The sequence below is a fragment of the Sminthopsis crassicaudata genome, chromosome 4 (assembly GCF_048593235.1).
Source record: "Sminthopsis crassicaudata isolate SCR6 chromosome 4, ASM4859323v1, whole genome shotgun sequence".
Taxonomy (NCBI): domain Eukaryota; kingdom Metazoa; phylum Chordata; class Mammalia; order Dasyuromorphia; family Dasyuridae; genus Sminthopsis; species Sminthopsis crassicaudata.
Window position 1 is genome coordinate 381,299,647 of NC_133620.1, and position 22,560 is coordinate 381,322,206.

Here is a 22,560-nt window from a genome sequence, read left to right on the forward strand (position 1 = left end):
ATCATTACTTGAAATGATATGTCAGTAAAGTACTAAAAAGAAGTGAGGCTTCTTACTATTTATCTGTATTCTCCTCCCCACTTCTGGAATTCTAGAATAGGAAGTATGATGGTAACAATTTAGCTTGGAAAGATATCAAGTAAAGCTTTTATAGGTATATCTTGAGTAGATCAGAAAACTAGGACCTTCTGACCTGAAAAAAAAATTAAAAGCCCTCAAGCACAAGTGAGAGATGTGCTTTCCCAAACCATTACATTAGTGATTCACAACATTTAAGAATACAAAGACAGCTTTTTTTAAAAAATATTAACGCTCTTTATTTTCAAAGCATATACATGGATAATTTTTCAACATTGATCCCTGCATAGCCTTGTGTTCCAAATTTTTCCCTTCTTCCCCCCATCCCCTCTCCTGGATGGCAATTCAATATATGTTATACATGTTAAAATATGTGTTAAATCCAATATATGTAAACATATTTATACAATTATCTTGTTGCAATAGAAAGATCAGATCAAAAAGGAAAGAAAATGAATAAGAAAACAACAAATTACAAAATCCAAACAACAAAAAGAGTGAAAATTCTATGTTGTGGTCCACACTCAGTTTCCACAGTCCTCTCTCTCTGGGTGTACATGGTTTTCTTTATCATGAGATCATTGAAATTGGCTTTAATCATCTTATTGTTGGAAAGAGGATAACCTTTTATTGTCAGAGAAAATTACAGATACCCATATGATGTTATTTGCACTATTACTAATATTTATAGTTTGAGAAAATACATGCACTTCAATTCAACAAACATTTAGTAAGCATTTACTATATTCTTAACACTTTTGAGAGAAGATAAGATGTAACAGGTTCCTGAGTATGTGTGATCCATTGCAAGCCACTTTAGGTTTCAGTGGCCCAAATAAATCTGTGTGTCCTATTTCAAAGTCTGATTTTTTTTGTACAGCAAAATAACTGTATGGACATATATATACACATATTGTATTTAACTTATACTTTAACATATTTAACATGTATTGGTCAACCTGCATCTGGGTTGGTGAGGGGAAGGAGGGGGAAAATTGGAACAAAAGGTTTTGCAATTGTCAATGCTGAAAAATTACCCATGCATATATCTTGTAAATAAAAAGCTATAATAAGAAAACAAATCTGTGTGTCTATAAATTGCAGAATGGTTAGAAGATTTTGGTGGACGATTTCTTGCTGTGAGTTCCTTATGCTGATGAAATCAAAGTTTGGGCCAAGACAAAAAATATTCTAGTCCCTTGGGTTTTGTTTGGTCCACTTTTGTGAGTTCATTAGTATGGGGATCTGATTCTTGATAATGACATTCCCACTGTGGGAAAACTGGGACACTAATACATTGTTGGTGGAGTTGTAAAAGAATCCAATCATTCTGGAGAGCAATTTGGAACTATGCCCAAAAAGTTATCAAACTGTGCATACCCTTTGATCCAGCAGTGCTGCTATTGGGCTTATATCCCAAAGAAATACTAAAGAGCGGAAAGGGACCTGTGTGTGCCAAAATGTTTGTGGCAGCTCTTTTCATAGTGGCCAGAAGGTTGGGTAAATTATGGTATATGAAGGTTATGGAATATTATTGCTCTGTAAGAAATGACCAGCAGGATGAATTCAGAAAGGCTTGGAGAGGCTTACATCAACTGATGCTGAGTGAAATGAATAGAACCAGAAGATCGCTGTACACTTCAATGTTGTATGAAGATGTATTCCGATGGAAGTGGATATCTTCAACATTAAGAAGATCCAACTCACTTCCAGTTGATCAATGATGGACAGAAACAACTACACCCAGAGAAGGAACACTGGGAAGTGAATGTAAATTGTTAGCACTACTGTCTATCTACCCAGGTTACTTATACCTTCGGAATCAAATACTTAATGTGCAACAAGAAAATGGTAATTACACACATATATTGTATCTAGGTTATATTGTAACACATGTAAAATATATGGGATTGCCTGTCATCAAGGGGAGGGAGTAGAGGGAGGGAGGGGATAATTTGGAAAAATGAATACAAGGGATAATGTTATAAAAAATTACTCATGCATATATACTGTCAAAATTTTATAAATAAAAATTTAAAAAAAAGATAATGACATTCCCTCAATCAATGCAAGTTCAAAAATCATCATGGAAATTTAGATCTAATTATGGCTTTTGACAGTCATCTGGCACTGAGAGGTTAAGAAAGGTATATAGAAAAGGTATAATTTGAACTCAGGCCACCAAGGCCAGCCCTATGCTCTGGGTTTACAAAGATAAAAACAAGACAGTCTCTAATGTAAGGAGCTTACATTCTCGTGATGATAAAAAACACTAGGATTTCAGGAATGTTTTTAAATGATTTTGTATTTTATCCATTCCAATAGAGTCTATGTATATTGGTTCTCAGATTCATACTGGAACTGCTGTGCTATGGCATTTCACCACATCCATAGGACACATTTTGGTTGCCTTCTTTCTTCAAACACCAAAAGAAGTAATAAATCCACTTATTCCCCATTTAGTGCAAATTTTGGGAAGACAAGCTAAAGGAGAGGCTCAGAATGCTTCATCTGCAGCTTCACATCTACCACCAGACTCACAAATCCACAATGTCTCCTGGTCAGTGGGAAGTATTGGATTAGGACCAGTCCTGAAGAGATGCTTGGGATTTACTTTCATATTCAACAGGCCCTTCTTTTCCCTCCCTCCCTCTAAATTTATAAAAATTCAGAGTGAAGGGACCCTCCAGCTTTGAGTCCAAGGCAAAGCTAGGATCTTTGAGTTTATTCAATTAAGCATTAAATGCTTGGAACAAGGTTTCTGTTGCCAACAGCTGTGTACAATCATTTGTGGTTTTGAGGCCAGGATAATTGGCACGTTATGATTTTTTGCCTCAGCTTTTGGCATTCAACTGAAAACCACACTGGAGGATGGGCTTTGAGCAACTGGGTTCTGCATCAACTTGGACTTGGAAGCCCACTTTGACTTAGAGGTTTAAAAGGAAGGTCAAGCCTCTCTTGAGAGAGCATAGGATCTTTAGAGAAAAAGCTTGAGGAAGGGTCTTTGAAAAGGATAGTTGGAGGAAAAGATTTCTAGATTTTGGTCTCCTCTTATCATTTCTCTTTTAATTTGTTTTTTAAAATTCAATTTTATTAAATTTTCTGTTTTAAATTCTTAGGAAAGGGATCTTTGCTGCCTCTCTCCCATACATTGAGAAAGCAAGGAAAACAAAATTCATTATAAACATGAATAGTCATGAAAAACTAGCCCCTTTTGCAATACCTTTAAATATCAGACAACTGTAGACCAGAAAAAAAAAAAAAAAGACAGGGGGTGGGTGGGGAGGTGGGGGGGAAGGGAGAAGAGAAAGGAACAAACATTTATTAAACACCTACTTTGTGTCAAACAGTGTGCTAAGTGCTTTAGAAATATTAACTCATTTGGCAAAAGAGCTGAGAGCATCGGGTTCACTTAGCCTCCTCCTTTGTCTTTGCTGAGTCTGCGCATCAGAGGGTCAAGTTCACACAGCTGGTGAGGACCAAGTCAGTCAAGATTCAAGGTCTCTAGATTCCAAGTGCTCTTTCCCACACAAATATTCTGCTTCTCTGTTCATTGCTGGGCAGTCTTCACAAAGAAAATCCATGGAGGCTTGGATGACTAGGCAGTTATTTCTAAAGAAAGCAGCTCTCTACTCTCCCTACTTCATTCCCAGAAATGTTCCAATATGATTCATGTTAGTAGGCAAAAGTCCTATAGATTTCTGGAGCAAATCAAAAGTGGCCAGGACACATCTCCATCGTGAAGACAAGAAGAGCTTTTACCAACAGACCAAAGCAAATAATGAATCTGTGAGCAATCTATAGTTGTATAGAATTGTATTTCCATATAAGGACAAAGACTTAGAGAAAAGTCATGTCAGCTGACCAACCCAGTTGTACAGATCGAGATATTGAGCCACTGAACTGATCAACTAGTAAAAATCACCCCAAAACAAGAAGTAGGTGAAAGGTAACTGCAAGCACTGCATAAGCATGCTTAATGAGACAATTAATATTAACTTCTTCCCAAAGGAGTTTTCTGCCATTTTTGAATATTGGTTGTATGATGAGGGAGGGGAAACATATCAAAGAGAAACATATAAGAGAATAGGAAGTCTGTTAACTTCATCATCTCCAACCAATGGGATGACAAGGAGGGTCCTTGCGCTTCAGAATAGTTCAATAAAAAAATTCATTCTGGTATTTATAAGCACAGATGCTCCCAGGGACTGCTCCTGGGTAGATTGCCCATTTCTTGCAAGAACTATAAATAAACTAACTTATTTCACACACTCCTGAATCCTTTCTATCTTTGCAGTGTATTTCTTTTTTTTCTTTTTCTTTTTTTTTTCCCCCTGAGGCTGGGGTTAAGTGACTTGCCCAGGGTCACACAGCTAGGAAGTGTTAAATGTCTGAGATCACATTTGAACTCTGGTCCTCCTGAATTCAGGGCTGGTGCTCTATCCACTGTGCCACCTCGCTGCCCCCTAACAAAATCTAATAAGTAGCAAGGTCCATGGAAGCCAGATAGGATTGAAGAGAGGGGCAGGACCTCCTAGTCACCCAGGTTTTGTGGAGAAGCAGATTCTGAAGATACAGTATTGTATTAGGAACCAAAGCCCTTTGTTCTGTTCAGTAAATGCTCATTCTGAGGCAGTTTTTCAGTGATGATACCTCAAGAAAACCCATAGAGCTAGAGAACTATCATCCATGATGATAAAGAAAGGGGATGTGAGAGATTGCCTTATGAGGATATTTAACAGATTGAGAGTTCAGTTTGGAAAGATGAAAAGCTAAAAGGGGGATATGATTAAGGTATGTAGAATCTCAAGTATGAATTACATTATTCCTTTAAGATTCAGAGCAGAGTTGAGGTGGGGCAGGATTTGCCTAAGAGCTTTCCATGATAGAAGATGATGCCTTCTAGGCCAGAAAATGAGGAAAGTGAGTTGGGAGTGAAATTCAGTCAGCACCCAGAAAGATTGGCTGAAATGAGGGTCAGAAGCATGAAGAGCAATCATTTGCAGGATCTGAATCTGAGAAGCAATGAAAAGAAGGTGTCCAAGAATCAATCATGGTTCTGATTTCAGAATAATTGAGGGTCTGAGACTCCTAAAGATTTCTCACATTTACCACACTCAGTTTCTGGCACATAACCATATCTTTGTGCTGAACTTTATTTTCTTCCTAAATTTTGGGTTCAATGCTTTGGTTTGCTAGCAAACAGGCCCTTTCTTTCCTTTTTAAAAAATTGATTATTTTTTTACAGATCCTTTCTTTTGAATGAACACATGGACTTGTCTGGATTGAATTACCCTCAGAAAAATTTAGGATACTTCTAGAACTTTAGTGTTAATAAGGCAACAGCAGCTAGCAGCAACAGTTAGCATCACGAGCAAATCTTTCTAGTAGCCTGAGCCTCAGTGGGATTTGTGAAGTCTCCCAGCCCAGTCAGAAAAGCCAAGGGTTTTTAATAAGACCAGGTCTGCATTCTAATTTGTTCCAAATTAGCTGCAGGTGCTCACCACCACTACTGGCCATCTTACTCTCTGAGGAGATGTTTGTCCTTAAGCACTGGTGGAATTTGACAGAGTGGGCAGACAGGGACTTGCTCACCAAATATGGCTACTCTAGAAGAAATAAACATCCCCTCAAGAAGGCTCAACAGATGGCTTAGTACAAATAAACAGAAGTGCTACTTTACTATTGAAATTATTCAACGTGGCTTTATAAGATCCTTCTTTCAACTCAGGTTGCAACTACTCTATATCTTAATAAAGAACCTTTGTGAGTTGCTGAGGTTGAAAAAAGTGGGGGAGGAGGAGGAAGTGGAGGGAAAACATGAGGATCATATGAATGTGCATAGTAATTATAGTAATAATAATAATAATAATAATAATAAAGAGTAGCTAAGTGGCACTATATGGAGCACCAGACCTGGAGTCAGGAAGATTCATTTTTATGAGCTCAAATCCAGCCCCAGAACTAATTGTATGACTCTGGCAAATAAATCATCTAGCCCTGTTTGCCTCAGTTTCCTGTAAAGTGAACTGGAGAAAAAGTGACAAACCACCCCAGTATCTTTGCCAAAAAACTCCAAGTGACATGAAAAGTTGTATGTGACTGAAAATTGATCAAATTGTAACAATAATAATACTTAGCATTTATGTAATAATGTTTATCATATGTCAGGCACTGCCCCAGGCACTTTGGGAATATTATCTTATTTGAGCCTTACAATCTATTCAAGTGCTATTATTATCCTCCTTTTCTGTTGAGAAAACTGAAACAGAATTTTTTTTTAAACTGATTTGCTCAGGATCACACAACTACTCAGTCTGGAATAGGATTTAAATTCAGATCTTCCTAGTTCAAGGCTCAGTGTTTTATGTACTGCCCTTCCCATTGCACTTTCTCATTCCCATACATATATATTAGACAGACAGAAACAGACAGAGGGGCAGAGAGAGACAGAGACAGAGAGAGAGAGAGAGAGAGAGAGACAGAGACAGAGAGAGAGAGAGAGAGAGAGAGAGAGAGAGAGAGAGAGAGAGAGAGAGAGAGAGAGAGATGGAAAGAGAGACAAATAGAGAAGAGAGAGAGGAAGAGGGAGAGGGATAAGGGGGGGAGAGAGAGAGAGAGAGAGAGAGAGAGAGAGAGAGAGAGAGAGAGAGAGAGATTGTTGTCCAGTCATTTCAATCATGTCAGATTCATTATGATCCCATTTGGGATTTTCTTAAGATTGTACAGTGGTTTGCTATTCCTTCTCCAGTTCATTTTACAGATGAGGAACTGAGACAGAGTTAAGTGACTTGTCTAGGAGTCACACAACTAGTAAGAGTCTGAATCTAGATTTGAATCTAGTCTTTAGATAGATAGATAGAAGGATGGATGGATGGATAGACAGAGAAACACAGATAGATAGATGGATGGAGGGAGGGAAGGAGGGAAGTAGGAAGGAAGGGATGAACGGACAGACAGATAGACAGATAGACAGATAAATGGATGGATGGATAGAGATAGATAGATAGATAGATAGATAGATAGATAGATAGATAGATAGATAGATAGATACTGGACCTATCATTTTGTTGATATAGGGAACTCCCCAGATGGTAAAAGGTAGAAATTCCTTCTACCAATGTAGGTCAGTACTTTCTTTGCAACTTACATTCTTATAGAGTTGCTGAAGGCACCAAAAGTTTAAATGATTTACCCGAAGTCACACAATCAGAATATGATAGAAGTGGGACTAGGTCTTCTTGATTCCAAGCTCTCTAGCTCTCTAACCTCTACATCAAATTCTCTCATATATTTATATAATACAAACATGTATGTATATATATATATATATATATGTAATGTGTGTAGGTGTGTATGTATACATACCCAAACATAATATGTAATTTTGTGATAGTATAAATATATGCAGGCATGTAGGAATATATACATATGTGAAATATATATGTGTAGGAAAGTGTCCTGTTCAGTCTAATCTCTCCAAAGAAGATGGAGACTGCCTTCTGCCTCTTTGTAGCAGCTCACCACAGTATATGCTCTAAAAATTTTCATTTTTTTGTTAGTCTCTGTTGAATTCTTTAAAAGAGAGCATTCTATAAATATAAATGAAAAACTAATCATCTCAAATCTGGCTTCATGCCATTTGCATTTCTTTCTTCCATCTGAATGTCCTCCCAAATTAACTTTTCTTGGAGTTGATTATTTTGCCCACTGGACTTGTTCCAGGGTGTGATTCATGACAGAGCTTGGGTTTTGAGGGTACTGACATTTCTGAGCTGTCATACCATAGGAACTAAGCCAAGGGTGTCATCTGTTCCAGTGACATAGAAGACTGTGACATCTCAGTGTTTTTCCCTGAAGCCCCATCTATTCTCTAGAAAGGACAGAGCATACTGTCAAATATACTTGACTTAATGATGACTATGAGTTTCTGATCACTAGGCCCTACGTCTTCAATCCCACCAAATGAGAAGAATATGTATATATCACACAATTTGTCTTATTTTCTTCATACCTCAGAGACATACCTCAGGATTAACAGAATTAAAGAATGATAGAACCATAGTATTATATAGTATTTTAGAGCTGAAAGAGATAGTAAAAATCACCAAGGCTCACCCTGCCATGTTATAGGTGAAGAAACAAGACTTGAAGAATTGTAGGGACAAACTCAAAATCACAGAAACCATAGATGTTTTAGCTTGAATAGGTAAATTTATTCACCACTCCCTATAGAAATCACTCTGTATTGTTTATTGTCTAGGTGCTAAGGGAAATCACTGATTATCATTGTCCCTCAGTTTCATTTGCAAAATTGAGGTTATCTAATTTATAGGCTTGAGGTAGGGTCAAATGAGATCCTAAAATATATTTGTTGGATTGAATCAAATGATACAATAGAGGCATGCATGCTTAGAAAAGTTAAAGGCACTAAAATACTATATACTATTTATCTTATTTTGGCTATATGAATTTTTAGGTCTCCAACATTGGATTATGAGCTGAAAGAGACCTTTGAATGGATCTAGTGCAATTGCTTCATCTTCTACTTGGAGAAGCTCGCCTCCAGAGAGATTAAATTATTTGCCCAAGGTTAAACATACAGTAAGCAGCAATGCCAATATTCTGACTCTAAATCCCACTCATTACATCATGCTATTGGTGGAAAGATAGTTTAAGGGATAGAGCATTAGACTTGGAATTAGGAATATCTGAATTTATATCCTGCTTCAAACACTAACCAGCTATAAGACCCTGAAAAGTCATACCTCTCTTATCCTTAGCTTCAGTTCCCTAATTGGTACAATCTTGATAAATAAGAGCACCTACCCCATAGGTCTGTTTATGAGGATTAAATGAGATAACATATGTAAAACAATTTGCAAACCAAAAAGACTTTATAAATAATAGTTATTATTATTATTATTTACTAGACTAGTTAATTTAGGAGAGTCTAAAAACAAAATGGAAAAATCTCAGAAATATCTTCCCATGAGTGTTGCAGCAAGGCATGATCATACAATGGGATAGGGACAGAATAGACTAATACAGAAAGGGACAGTTCTGTCTTATTTAATCAGCCTCATTTTCAAACCAAAAATGCAATCTGCAGGAAATAAAGAGAAAATACATTTCAGGTGTGGAAGACAACCTATTCAAAAATATAGAAGTAGGAAATGAGATGCTAAATTCAGGACCTGCAAGGAGATCTTCTGGCTGAAACATAGAATGTATGAAGGGAAACAATATCAGAGAAATCTAGAAAGGGAGGCTGGGATCAGATTATAAAGGGCTTGGAAAAGGCTAGCTTGCATCTTGTCCTAGAGGTAAGAGGAAGCTGCTGGACTTAATAGTTTCTAAGTTACTTTCTAACTTTATATTTATGAAGCTATAACCCTGTGAATATGCTTGAACAGGGGAGGGACATGGTCAGATTTGTGTTTTGGAAAGATTATTTTGGCAGCCGTGTTGAAGATAAATTGACAAGGAGGGGAGACTGGAAACAAGGAAACCAATTAAGAAACTGTTGTGATAGTTTAGGCAAAAGGTGATGAAGGCCACAACTATGATGATAGCCATTGGAATCATAAAAAGGAAATAGATGGAAAGGATATTTTGGACCAAAAAGATTTGGCAACTGACTGGATATATGGGCACTGAAGTAGCAGGAAGGGTCCACGATGGCTCTTTATATATGAACCTGAGTATTCTAGAAGGATGGCAATACCTGAAACAGAAATAGTGGAGATCTGACAACAATTCTAGTGACTTTTGACAAACTTTATTTAGACAGATTTATTTATTTGCTCTTCATTTCCCTTGCCAGGAGACATGATTTAAAGACTTTTGTACAGATCATCAGGATGTTTCAGAAAGGCCTGGAGAGACTTACATGAACTGATGCTAAGTGAAGTGAATAGAATCAAAGGAACATTGTACACAGCAACGATTATATAATGATCAATTTTGATGGATATGGATCTTTTCAACATCGGGGTGATTCAAGCCAATTTCAATAGATTTGTGATGGAGAGAGCCATCTACACCCAGAGAGATTATGAGGACTGAATGTGGATCACAATAGTATTTTTCACTTTTTGTTATTTTTGCTTGCATTTTGTTTGCTTTCTCATTGTTTTCCTTTTTGATCTGATTTTTCTTGGGTAGCATGATAAGTGTGGAAACATGTAGAAGAATTGTATGTGTTTAACATATATTGGATTACTTGCTGTTTGGGGAGGGAAAAAAAATGGAATTCAAGGCTTTGCAAGGTTGAATGTTGAAAACTACCAAGCATATGTTTTGAAAATAAAAACTTTAAAAAAATAAAAAAATAAAGACCTTTGTACAAATGTATAACTTCTTCCTTCCCCATAGCAAGAACAGAAATCAAAAAGTGATTCCTACCAGAATCTCTTTGTAATCTCATCTATTTCACTATTAAAAGCAACAATAACAACAAATACCGTGGAATCCTATTTGTCCCAATTCCAATCCTGTTTAGTAGAGTGTAAATGTAGGAATTTTGGAAAAATATCTCCTAAAGTCATCTTTCCTAATTTTGAATCATTTTTTCCTCTCTTCTCTCTCTCTCTCTCTCTCTCTCTCTCTCTCTCTCTCTCTCTCTCTCTCTCTCTCTCTCTCTCTCTCTCTCGTTTCTCTCTCTCTCTCTCTCTCTCTCTCTCTTTCTCTCCTCTCTCTCTCTCATCTCTCTCTCTCTCTCTCTCTCTCTCTCTCTCTCTCTCTCTCTCTCTCTCCCTCCCTCCCCAATATCTATACTTCTCCTCACTTCTAAGTAAACCTGAATGGAAAATTTCAAGATAGCTGAGTTGAGCATACACAGTGTATATTCATTAGGAGCAGACCTCCAAACTTCTAGCCAGGAGGAGTCAGACATGAAGACAGAGTTGTGCCACATGGGGAGCCTCCAATTTCGAACCTATTTATGTGGGTGTTAAATTGACAGAGCCCAGAGTCAAGGCTGCCAGGGAGGCAAGCTTGCTGTGAAAATATTACACTCCTGCTCACTTTCTCTCTCCCCTGAGCATCTCTTTTCTTCACTCTGGAACCTGAGCCAGAAACTGAGATGCACAGTATTCCCAAGTTCTGTACTCTCAAGGCTTTGTTTTGAAACTCTGCAAGGATAGAAAGGAAGGATCTTCAGAGAAAGAGACCCACCAATGTGTTGGGTTTTTCCCTTTTTGTGGGACAAAATACCCCAAAGTAATTATAGATTGTCCAGCTGTGATGAAGAACTTCCTGAGACTGATTCAGTGAAATCTCTTCTGCCTCAGAATAATAGTATTTGATACTTCTTTTTCTGAAATATCATATTATACTTTAGAGTGTGACAATTTGTGTATCCTTCTAAATTGTAAAGGGAAAACATCTTGAGGGCAGGAATTATATCTTTCCTCACCTTTGATGGCAGTAAGAGACTAGTATCTTTGCATTGACCTTGTATGTAGATAGGATAAGGATCAGACCTATAATTTCAGTACTTTAGAAACTCTCTTTTATTAATTTGTCAGCACCTCTGCAATTTGTAGTCTTAAAAAATTGCCACTTAAGATCAAGTGACTTGCTTAGGGTCACACAGTCAATATTTCTCAGAGATGGAGTTTGAACCCAGGTCTTCGAGATAGAATCCTAGATTTAGAACTTGATAAGATCTTGAAGACTATCAAATCCAATCTCCTCATTTTACAAGTGAAGCACAGAGAGGTTAAATGACTTAATTAGAATCAGACAGCTATTGTCTGAAATAGTTTGAACCCAGGACATCCTGACTCTGAATTTGACTCTCTCTTATTTGCCCCCTCTAGTTGCCAATGGCATTTTGCTGTTATTTTGTTTCAATTATATCAGATTCTTTGTAACCTCATTTAGGATTTTGTTGGTAAGAGTACAGGAATGATTTCCAATGAGGAACTAAGGCAAACAGTGACTTATCTAGAATAACACAATTAAAAATTATCTGAGGAGGAATCTTCCCAATTCCAAACCCAGTGCTCTATCCACTGTAGCACCCATTTGCCCTGTCATGGGCATAATAGTGTTTTTTTTTAATAGATGTTTGTTGAATTAAACTACAGATTTCATTAAATTAGGAATTCTTATTCTTCTTTGTATCCTGTACTAATTAGGATACTAATATCATCTTTCTAATAGGTATATTTTAAAATGTTAAATATAAACCTGAAAGGACAACCTCAAGCAACAGAAGCATTTTCTTTATCATGGGAATATACATCTTGAATCATTTGATGGTAGTGTTATACTGTAATTGAATCTGACTAGGGGAAGTATCTATATACACAGTATAAAGATAAGTACTAGAGCTGAGATTTCACATTATTATTTGATTTCTACAACTCCACCATACCAGACATAATGCGTCTTACTGACCCATTGGAGTGTTCCTTTTTTCCACTTTGACTCCTGATTGATTTCTAAGTAGAACTGGGCTGATATTCAAAAGGACCAACTTGACAAAAATAATTCCTTTCTTTTAATTTGAGGTAAGGATTTTTATAAGTCTCTAGGTGTGGAAAGAGGCAATAGTACTAAGCAGAGTGCTTCTTCCTGCTGTCCACAACCATTTTCCCACTTGAGCTGACTTATGGCTGTAATTTAATAGTCTGGAAATGGAGGGCAGAGATAAAAGAGAAAAGAAAGATAATTCCTAAAACACCAATTGATGAGGGAAATGAGCCAATTTGGAGATCTTAATTCTTACCCTGGCTCTGCTGTGAATTTGCTATGCAATTGGGGGCAAATTATGTCATCTTTGTGAGCCTCAGTTTCTTAATTTATAAAATGGAAGGTGTGATTAAAGTGACCCCCAGCATATATGTGAGATACTTTAACTACCATATACTATATATACTACTTATCTTTAGATTCTTACTCCAAAGTATGTATTTGAACCAACAATGAATCCTGCCTTCAAAAATGAAGGTATATTGATGAATGATGAATAAAGTTAGAATTAATTAGGAATGTAGGTCTGAGTCTTTAGTCAAGCATTCAATAGAACAACAAACATTTATTAGACCTATTATGTGTCAAATGATTATGGGGCAGCTAGGTAGCTTAGTGGGTAAAGTTCCCTGCTTGGAGTCAGGAAGATATGATTTCAAATTTAGTCTCAGATATTTACTAGCTGTATGACCCAGAGCAAATCACTTAGCCCTGTTTACCTCATTTTCATCTACAAAACGAACTGGAGAAGGAAATGACGATCTACTCCAGTATCTTTGCCAAGAAAATCCCGAATGGGCTCACAAAAAGTTGGATGTGACTGAAAAATGACTGAACAATAGCAAATGCATTAAACACTATACTTAGGGACTCAGGAACAAAGAATGAAGTAGTCTCCATTCACAAGGAGTTTGCATTTTCATGGAGAAACAAGTACATAGACCATTTTTGAATAATGCCAGCAAAAGATTATCCAAAAATCTGTCAGTAGAATGAGACCAAAAGCCACATCTGTCTTCAGAGACTAGATAGCCACCTGTTGTTAAAAAGCTTCAAAGCTCCTGAATCTGAAACCTTATTATTTAGCACAGACCCTATTTCCTTCTTTATGTCAGGACCTAGACCTTCTCAATGACCTCTGATGATAGCTTTTCTAGAGACAAATTAACTCAGCAGGAAATGAAGAAGGAGGGAATAAGGATTTACGCAGTGTGCCAGGCTCTGCGATAAAATTGAAGAGATAGGACTTTAAGGTCCATAGTATATCATTTTATTTGGAAGAGGAGAGTGATCTATAGCAAGAAAAGTTGATGTTTGATTAAAGAACAGGAAAAAGAAGGAGGAGAAAAAGGAATAGGAAGGAAAAGAGAAGAATCCATTTACCTTGACATCCTGGTAGCAATTATTATGAGAAAGAAATTAATTTCTGACTTTTGCTAAATATTTTAGACAGCAAGAAATTTGGAAAGTAAAAAACAAACAAACAAACAAAAACCAGTTCTATTTCTAATAAATTTATCAGACCCTACATGGTTTTGTCCACTGAAGATGTTTTCATCCACTGATGTGTTTTTCTGGAACAATATAAAAGGAGGTAGTATTGTATTTAATTAGAAAAGATTCTTTAGAGTGTTCCATATATATGGAACACATCATCATCATCATCATCTATACATAGATATACACATTTATAATTTCCAAATTTATTGAAATCATGTCAGAATGAAAAGTGTTTCTATTTATATGGGACTCTCTAATATCATGCATAAATTCAGTATTTGACACTTTCTCTCCTAACCTTGGCAATATTTTCCCATATGTAATCAGCAATGGTACATGGATAATCATGAAAGATCAGTATTAAAAAAATCAAAATTACAATCAAAGAACAATTGAAGGTATTATATTTTCATGAAGGGTTGTTTGGGGTTTGTTATTGTTGTTCTCACTTTCCTAAAACACTGTAGTATCACAATCCCAAAGACTGGATTTATTAGGTACTTACTGTATACAAAGTCCTGTGCTAGGTGCTAGGGGAGATAAAAGTACATTAAAATTATAAAACAAAGTGATATGCAAGATCTGGGAGGGGAATTATTACTAACCAAGAGGAGGATTGAGGCTGCTTAAAAGGTAGTTTATGAGTTGAGAGTTAAAGGATAGATATAGAGGGAAAAGGAAGGTTTTCCAGCCACAAAAAATAGTGTAAACAAAGGCATAGAGATGTGAAAGAAAAGCATGTGTTCAGGAACAAGAATAGATATATATATATATATATATATATATATATATATATATATATATACATATATATGCACACATAAATATGTAAGTATGGGATAAATACTCATAAAGATAATTTTGAGAGTAGGGAATGTAAGAGAGACACTTCCAACCAGGGAATCATGAAAGGATTCTTGAAAAAGGAATCTACTTGAAAGGGGCCATCAAGGCAGTGTTGATGATGGATAGAGACACAACCCCCAAACCAAGAAGACCTGGGTTCAAATCCTGCTTCTAACTCACCTTGGCTATATATGGAAAAATTCTAGCTAGGCAAATTATTTAACCTCTCAGGACTTATTTAGCTATCTAAAATAGTGAGTTTTCCCAAAGGTATAGATTTGCATATTGGGAGTGTCCTTATCTAGGAATTCCTTACACCAGTGAGATCACTGGTTCAGTCCATATCCTTATCCCTTGAAAGAACTTAGAAATTTCAAGAGTTAGAAGTAGGTGGGGGAGGAGGAGAGAAAAAAGGGGGAGAGGGAGGGAGGGAGAGAGAGAGAGAGAGAGAGAGAGAGAGAGAGAGAGAGAGAGAGAGAGGAAAAGAGGGAGAGAGAAAGGGAGGGAGGGAGGGAAGGAGAAGGAGAAGGAGGGAGAGAGGGAGAGAGAAGGAAGGAAGGAGAGATTGAGATTCAGGAATGTTGTACTGCCTGAATAAAGATTGAGGGGCACCTTGTTCAATTATAAAAAAACAGGACTAATTAGTGAAGGAAAGTGAGATGCTTGACTTGTATAGGGTGAAGGGTTCACACTGGAAAATATAGTAATGAGAGAGGTAAAAAATGAGAAATTTTAGGATGTGACCTAGGTAGAAATTTGTTTTGCTTAATTAGACATATTTGTTTCAAAGATTTTGTTGTATTTTATGTGTGGGGAGGTTGGAAGGAGAGATTATCTGAAAGGAAACTTGTTAATTTTTTAAAATATAATTTCATTTTGAAACATTTAAAATACTGCTACCCTCAGAGTAAGTTCTTCACAAATATTTGGTGAATTATTAAATGAGTGAATACATTTGGAGCATCATGAATTTTTAACAATTGTTACCTGACAAGTAATTATTATCCCAGTTTTTCAGCTAAAGAAAACCCTTACACTAGTCTATTTGGTTTCAAATTCTTTCTTTCTTTCTTTCTTTCTTTCTTTCTTTCTTTCTTTCTTTCTTTCTTTCTTTCTTTCTTTCTTTCTTTCTTTCTTTCTTTCTTTCTTTCTTTCTTCCTTTCTTCCTTTCTTCCTTTCTTCCTTTCTTCCTTCCTTCCTTCCTTCCTTCCTTCCTTCCTTCCTTCCTTCCTTCCTTCCTTCCTTCCTTCCTTCCTTCCTTCCTTCCCTTCCTTCCTTCCCTTCCTTCCTTCCCTTCCTTCCTTCCCTTCCTTCCTTCCCTTCCTTCCTTCCCTTCCTTCCTTCCCTTCCTTCCTTCCCTTCCTTCCTTCCCTTCCTTCCTTCCCATCCTTCCTTCCTTCCCTTCCTTCCTTCCCTTCCTTCCTTCCCTTCCTTCCTTCCCTTCCTTCCTTCCTTTCCTTCCTTCCTTTCCTTCCTTTCCTTCCTTTCCTTCCTTTCCTTCCTTCCTTCCTTCCTTCCTTCCTTCCTTCCTTCCTTCCTTCCTTCCTTCCTTCCTTCCTTCCTTCCTTCCTTCCTTCCTTCCTTCCTTCCTTCCTTCCTTTCCTTTCCTTTCCTTTCCTTCCTTCCTTCCTTCCTTCCTTCCTTCCTTCCTTCCTTCCTTCCTTCCTTTTCTTTCTTTCCCTCATAAAATTTTCTCATCTTCAAAAACAACACTTACCCAGCACTTAGCATTGTTCAAGGTGCTCTGGGGTATTAAGAAAGCAGAAAGTTGTCCTGACTCTCCCTAAGAACTTTAACTTTATTCTTTTTACAACTGATTCAAACAAGTTAAGTCAGTTTTACAGATCTCATTTTTGCAAACAAAACACAGAGACATACTTGAAGTTACAACAATGTAGTTAGTGCTCAGTGCTGGCTATTTTATCATAGGCTTTAACCTTCTATTAGGGCAGTAACCATTGCAAGAGACTCTTAGCCAATCAGCTGCAGGCAAGGTCCAATTACGCCTGCAGAGGACCTTGCAAGAAGATACTATATGCATAGCGTGACATATATCCTGAGCCTTTGGCTGATTAGCTCAAGAAAGTGAGGGCATTTTTCCAGCTATTTTGTGAATCAGCTTAATATTTTTTGACAGATTATCTTCATCCCAAACTGTAAAGGGATAATGAGAAACAAAAGAGGTCTTGGTTAGAGGGAAAAAAGAAAAAAGAATCTTCTCATTCCCTTCTCATATAGTATTTCTCTTCTTTCACTTTTCTTCTCTTCCCCTCTCTTCCTCCTCCATCCCACCATAAAACCATAACCACATGTCTCTCTTTCTCTCTCTAATTCTATTTTTAAAAAGCGACTGTCCCAAATGGCCTGAAATAAATCATTTTTTCATATGTAACATAATGATAATACACTATATTTCCATGGCGGCCTTCTCTAGAAGATCCAAATAATGGCAATTTGTCATTAAAATTCTCACAAGGCAGAGAAGCAAGGCATAGTAGAGTTAAAGGATTCGCCCCCAGATACAAGCCAAGGCACTGAGGACCAGGATAATAGCCTAAATCTCCAAAGCATATCACAGGAAGAACTGAGTTCTGCCATTTGATACCTAGGTAATGCACTATGCCTGCATATATCCCAGTTTACTAATTTATAAAAAGAGAGAATTTACATTAACTCAACCCTTTGGGACATGATAAAGAACAATTTAAATATGTATTTGAAACATAGGATAACAGTTCATTTACTTTCCCTTTTCTCTTTTCTCAATTCTACTCTTCCCCCTTTCTTTTCATTCTCTCTCCTTTTCATATCCTCTCCCCTCCCCTCTTCTTTCCTTCCTTTCCTTCCTCTTACCAATTCTTTTCTCTCTCTTTCCCACTCCCTCTCCTTCCTCCTTTTCCTTTTCAAAAGTTCACTTAAGTTGGAGAATTTGAAGTCAAATTATAGCAGAAAATTGTCATAATACAATTCGACAATTCAGATGATCTTTGGGCCAAATCATAGCCTCACACTATCCCCAAACATGGCACCAAGATTGGAAGGGAAGGGAAAATACATTATAACAGAGTTGCATGTATTTTAATGTATCTTTCTCTAATATCAGCATTAATGAAAAAATTTCTCTAACTTTTAGTGGAGAATTAAAATAATCACTAGGATAGCCTGATATTTTTCCTTAATAGAAAAATCTCAGATTATTTTTGGACACTTTTTATTTTGAAAAATTCTCCTAAAGATAACTTTTAAGAAGGAAAGAAATATAAGAGTAAAAGTAGAAGAACAGAGTAGGGCAAATATAGAAATACAACAATGGAGAAGAAATAGAAATGCTAAGAAATGTGCTTCTTAGTAGTTCCCTGGACTTCTCAATATAGAACCTGCTTGGATGATTTCAGAAAGGCCTGGAGACACTTACATGAACTGATGCTGAGTGAAATGAGCAGGACCAAGAGATCATTATATACTTCAACAACAATAATGTATGAGGATCAATTCTGATGGACGTGGTGCTCTTCAACACTGAGAGGAACCAATAGAGCAGAAATGAACTGAACCAGCTATACCCAGCAAAATAATTCTGGGAGATAACTACGAACCATTACATAGAATTCCCAATCCCTCCATTTTTGTCCGCCTGAATTTTTGATTTCCTTCACATGCTAATTGTACACTATTTCAAAGTCCAATTCTTTTTTGTATAGCAAAATAACTGTTTGGACATGTATACATATATTGTATTTAATTTATACTTTAACATATTTAACATGTATTGGTCAACCTGCCATCTGGGGGAAGGGGTGGGTGGAAGGAAGGGAAAAATTGGAACAAAAGATTGGCAATTGTCAATGCTGTAAAACTACCCATGCATATATCTTATAAATAAAAACTATAATTTTATATATATATATACATATATATATATATATATATATATATATATATATATATATATATATATATATATAAGAGAGAGAGAGAGAGAGAGAGAGAGAGAGAGAGAGAGAGAGAGAGAGAGAGAGAGAGAGAGAGAGAGAGAGAGAGAGAGAACCTGCTTCCCAGAACAAAAGTTTTTTTGTTGTTGTTGATTTGGTTTGGCTTTATGTTTTCTTTTACTTTTTTAATGTTACCCCTCTCTTCCTAGCTCTTCCATCAATGAATGCTCCTGAGATGTAAGTCTACGAGTTTAAAATGTATAGTTATCAGACGACTTTTATAACAATTATCACAGGAGCCAGTAAGGGGATGCAGAAAAGACCCATGTTTGAAAGAGGATGAGCATATTTTCACAGTCTCCCAAATTTAACATCTACTTCCTTCTTTACTAAGAGAAGATTGAAGCCATTGGTCCTCCTCTGTCACACTTCCAAATTTCTGTGTCTTCTCCCTTCCACTTCTTCCCCCCAGTTTCAGAGAATAAGGAAAACTTCTTGCTTGACAAAGCCATCACTTGCATATACACTTCCGCATCATGGGGAGTGAATGAAGTAAACATTAGTATTGGAGTCAAAGGACTTGTGTTCAGATATTCTGTCATCTTTGTCATTTATTCCCTGGTATAATCTTTAGCCTTTCTAGGATTCATTTTCCTTACATGTAAAATGAAGGTGACAGACTTGATTTTTAACTTTTAGTTTGTAAGCCTATAATTCCCTATATCTTCCTGAAATTTGCTCCATTATTCATCTCCCCTGCCTCTTCCATTTACAGTGTCTCTCTCCCCCACCTTTCCCTTCTCCCTTTCCCTGTCTCCTCTCCTTTCCCTTTCTCTCTCCCCCTTTTGCGATGGTCCGGGCTAGCTCCTCTGAAGGGCTCAGAATAAGTCTTTTTCAGAATAAGCAAAGGTCCTTGCCCCACGTAGAGGACGCCAATATGTAATGTTCTGTTGTCTCCAGAGACTGCCCATTGCTCTCTGGGAGGAGATCTGCTATCTCAACTCAATCTCTCGGCCAGATTCTTCTTCCTGTAGAGAGCCCCAACTCTGACCTAGAGTAGAGACTCCCCCTCCTCCAGACCGCTCTTTTATCCTCCCAGAGAATGGGCGTGTGAGAACTCGAGGGCTTGTGGGAAAATTACTTCTACCAATGAACTTGCTCCTTTTAAATGTTAAGCTCCTCCCCAGAAGTTCAAAGGGGTAAAACTCCCCTTAAAGGGCAGAACCAGAGAATTGTTAAGTACCAACTTAGCACTTAGTAAGAACCTAATATCTCATTATCTCATTAGCACTTAGTAAGAACTAACTTTCTTTCCTCCTTTTACCCTCTTCCCCTTTTCCCATTCCCCCTCTCCCTCCTCCTTTCTCCCCTTCCCCTTTCCTTCTTCCCTTCCCTCCTTCTCCTCCCTTTTCCCTTATTCCCCCTTCTCCCTCTTTTTCTCGTCCTCTCTCTCCCTCTCCTTCCCTTCCTTTTCCCCTCTCCTCTTCTTCCCTCCTCCTCTTCCCCTCTCCTATTCTCCCACTCCTCCCCCTTTCCTCTCCCCTTCTCTCTTTCCCTCTCCTCACCCCCCCATCTCTCCCCTCATTATTACATACTCAGGCTTCCTCTAGCCCAATCTTCTCTTTTGTTGCTGCTCTCTTCTGGGTCTCCTCCTATTTCTTTCATCAATCCTTCTATTTCTTCTTCATCCCAAACCTAATATCTAAGCATCTCACAAAGTTCTAGCCTCAGCTTTTCTCTATCTTCAATCCACTCAAATTACTCTGTCACCCCTATGTACAAACAGGTGTGCATTTCCTCCTAAACATCTCCACTTGGATTTCCTGCAGACGTCTCAAACTGAAAAAGAAACAAATCATCAGAATTCTTCCTAAATCTGTCTCTCCACCTAATTTCTGTTCTGTCAGTCATCTATGCTCAAAATTCCAGTGTCACTCATGATTCTTCCCTCTCCCTTCCCTCCTTCCATAGTCAATCAGTTTTCAAGTCCTATAAATTCTATTTCTGCAATCGTTCTCATATATGACTTATCCCTTTCACTTTCATTGTAACTAGCCTTGTTCAGGTCCTTGTTGATAGTTGCTTGGATTTTTGAAATAGCCTCCTAATTAGTTTTCCTGCTTCCAGTCTTTCTTTTCTTCAACCTGTTCTTTTCAGGTGTTGATCACATAGCCCACTGGCCACCAGGGTTGCAATACTCCAGAGTACTGCCTGAGCCAAATGGAAAATATTTGATAAAATAAATAAAATACAAAAAAAAGATAGCATTAAGTATTAAAATTAAGTCAATATGTGATCCACAGGGATCCTTATATATAGATTAGTGGGCCCCAAGTTTGACACAACTGTTTTACATCATTGTCAAAGAAATCTTTCTAAAAAAATAGATCTGAGCTCATCATATCCCTGTTGAAAACCCTTTGGCATCTTTACATTGCCTACCAAATAAAGGAAAATTCCTCAGCCTGGTAATTATGGCCCTCCAAAAATCTCAAATCTGATTTTCTACTATTATTTCATGAACTATCTGTATGATCAGCCAAAGTGGATTCTTTCTTGTCCTGCCCAATCTTTCCTCTATGTATTCACGAAGGCCAGTGCTGTTCCTTAAACTCTCCATCACAGACTATGGAAATTTTCTGTCTCCTTCCCCATAGCATTTCAAGTGTCACTTCCTCCATGAAATTTTCCCCATTCTTCCTAGCCTGAAGCAATCCTTCCTTACTATTCTTTTCTACTTTTCCCATACATTTTTGTCATTTTCTTAAACCTATTAAATTATTTCACACACAGAGCCATTTCACTCACACATACACAATTCTAAGCTCTTTGAGGGTAGGTTCCGTGTTGTTTTTAAAATCTTTAAATATACAGATTCAATTCCATGTCTCTTTCATAACAAATGCTTAATAAATGTTTGTAATTCACTCCTTAAACTAGGGGAGCCATAAACCAACAACTAGCCTAAAAGAGGCTAAAGGAAAATTAGCCTTTCTAATTGCCCTTTACCCTGGATCCTTGCCCCAAGGTTTTTAAGATCTGGTTTCTTACCTAATGGAAATTAGCATGTTCCATTCTTTCAATGTCCTTTCATGCTCTTTTAATTCCTCTCCCAATAACAGTTTTGACTAACTAACTACAATGTGCACACATGACTCTAAGAGGTCATACTTCACTGATGGTTCCGTCTTCATGTGTCATCAGGAAGGCATCTTCTGTTAAAATGAAAAAAAAAAAACTTTAATAGCATCAGACATCATCACCCCCCATGAAGTGAACAAATGAAGTCATTTTAGCAATATGCTATCCATGAGGAGCAGGCCAGATGGCTGAGATCCAGGAACTGATCTCCTGGGAATTTGCCCAATTCTTTCTGCAGTCTAAAAAAGCCTCATTGGTTGCTTCTCTCTGTTCTCTGTGTCTGTCTGTCTGTCTGTATCTGCCTATCTGTCTCTGTGTGTCTGTCTGTCTCTCCATGTGTCTGTCTGTCAGTGTGTTTGTCTCTCTGTGTTTCTGTTTCTGTGTCTGTCTCTTTCTGTGTCTGTCTTTTTCTCTCTGTGTCTGTCTCTGTGACTCTCTGTGTGTCTGTCTGTCTGTATCTACCCCTCTATCTGTCTCTTTGTCTGTCTCTCCCTCTCTTTCTATGACTCTCTGTCTCTATCTCTCGGTGTCTATCTGTATGTCTGTCTCTCTGTCTCTGTGATTTTCTTTCTCTTCCTCT

At 37.4% G+C, this 22,560-nt stretch overlaps 1 long non-coding RNA gene across 4 annotated transcripts in view; it reads right to left on the reverse strand.

Moving 5' to 3' along the window:
• Nucleotides 1-22,560, reverse strand: part of LOC141539512 (uncharacterized) — a 249,422-nt gene that overhangs the window by 42,438 nt on the left and 184,424 nt on the right. For all 4 annotated transcript variants that reach the window (XR_012481313.1, XR_012481314.1, XR_012481315.1 and 1 more), the window contains one exon: nt 21,891-22,054. This is a non-coding gene — a long non-coding RNA (uncharacterized LOC141539512). The remainder of the gene's footprint in view (nt 1-21,890; nt 22,055-22,560) is intronic.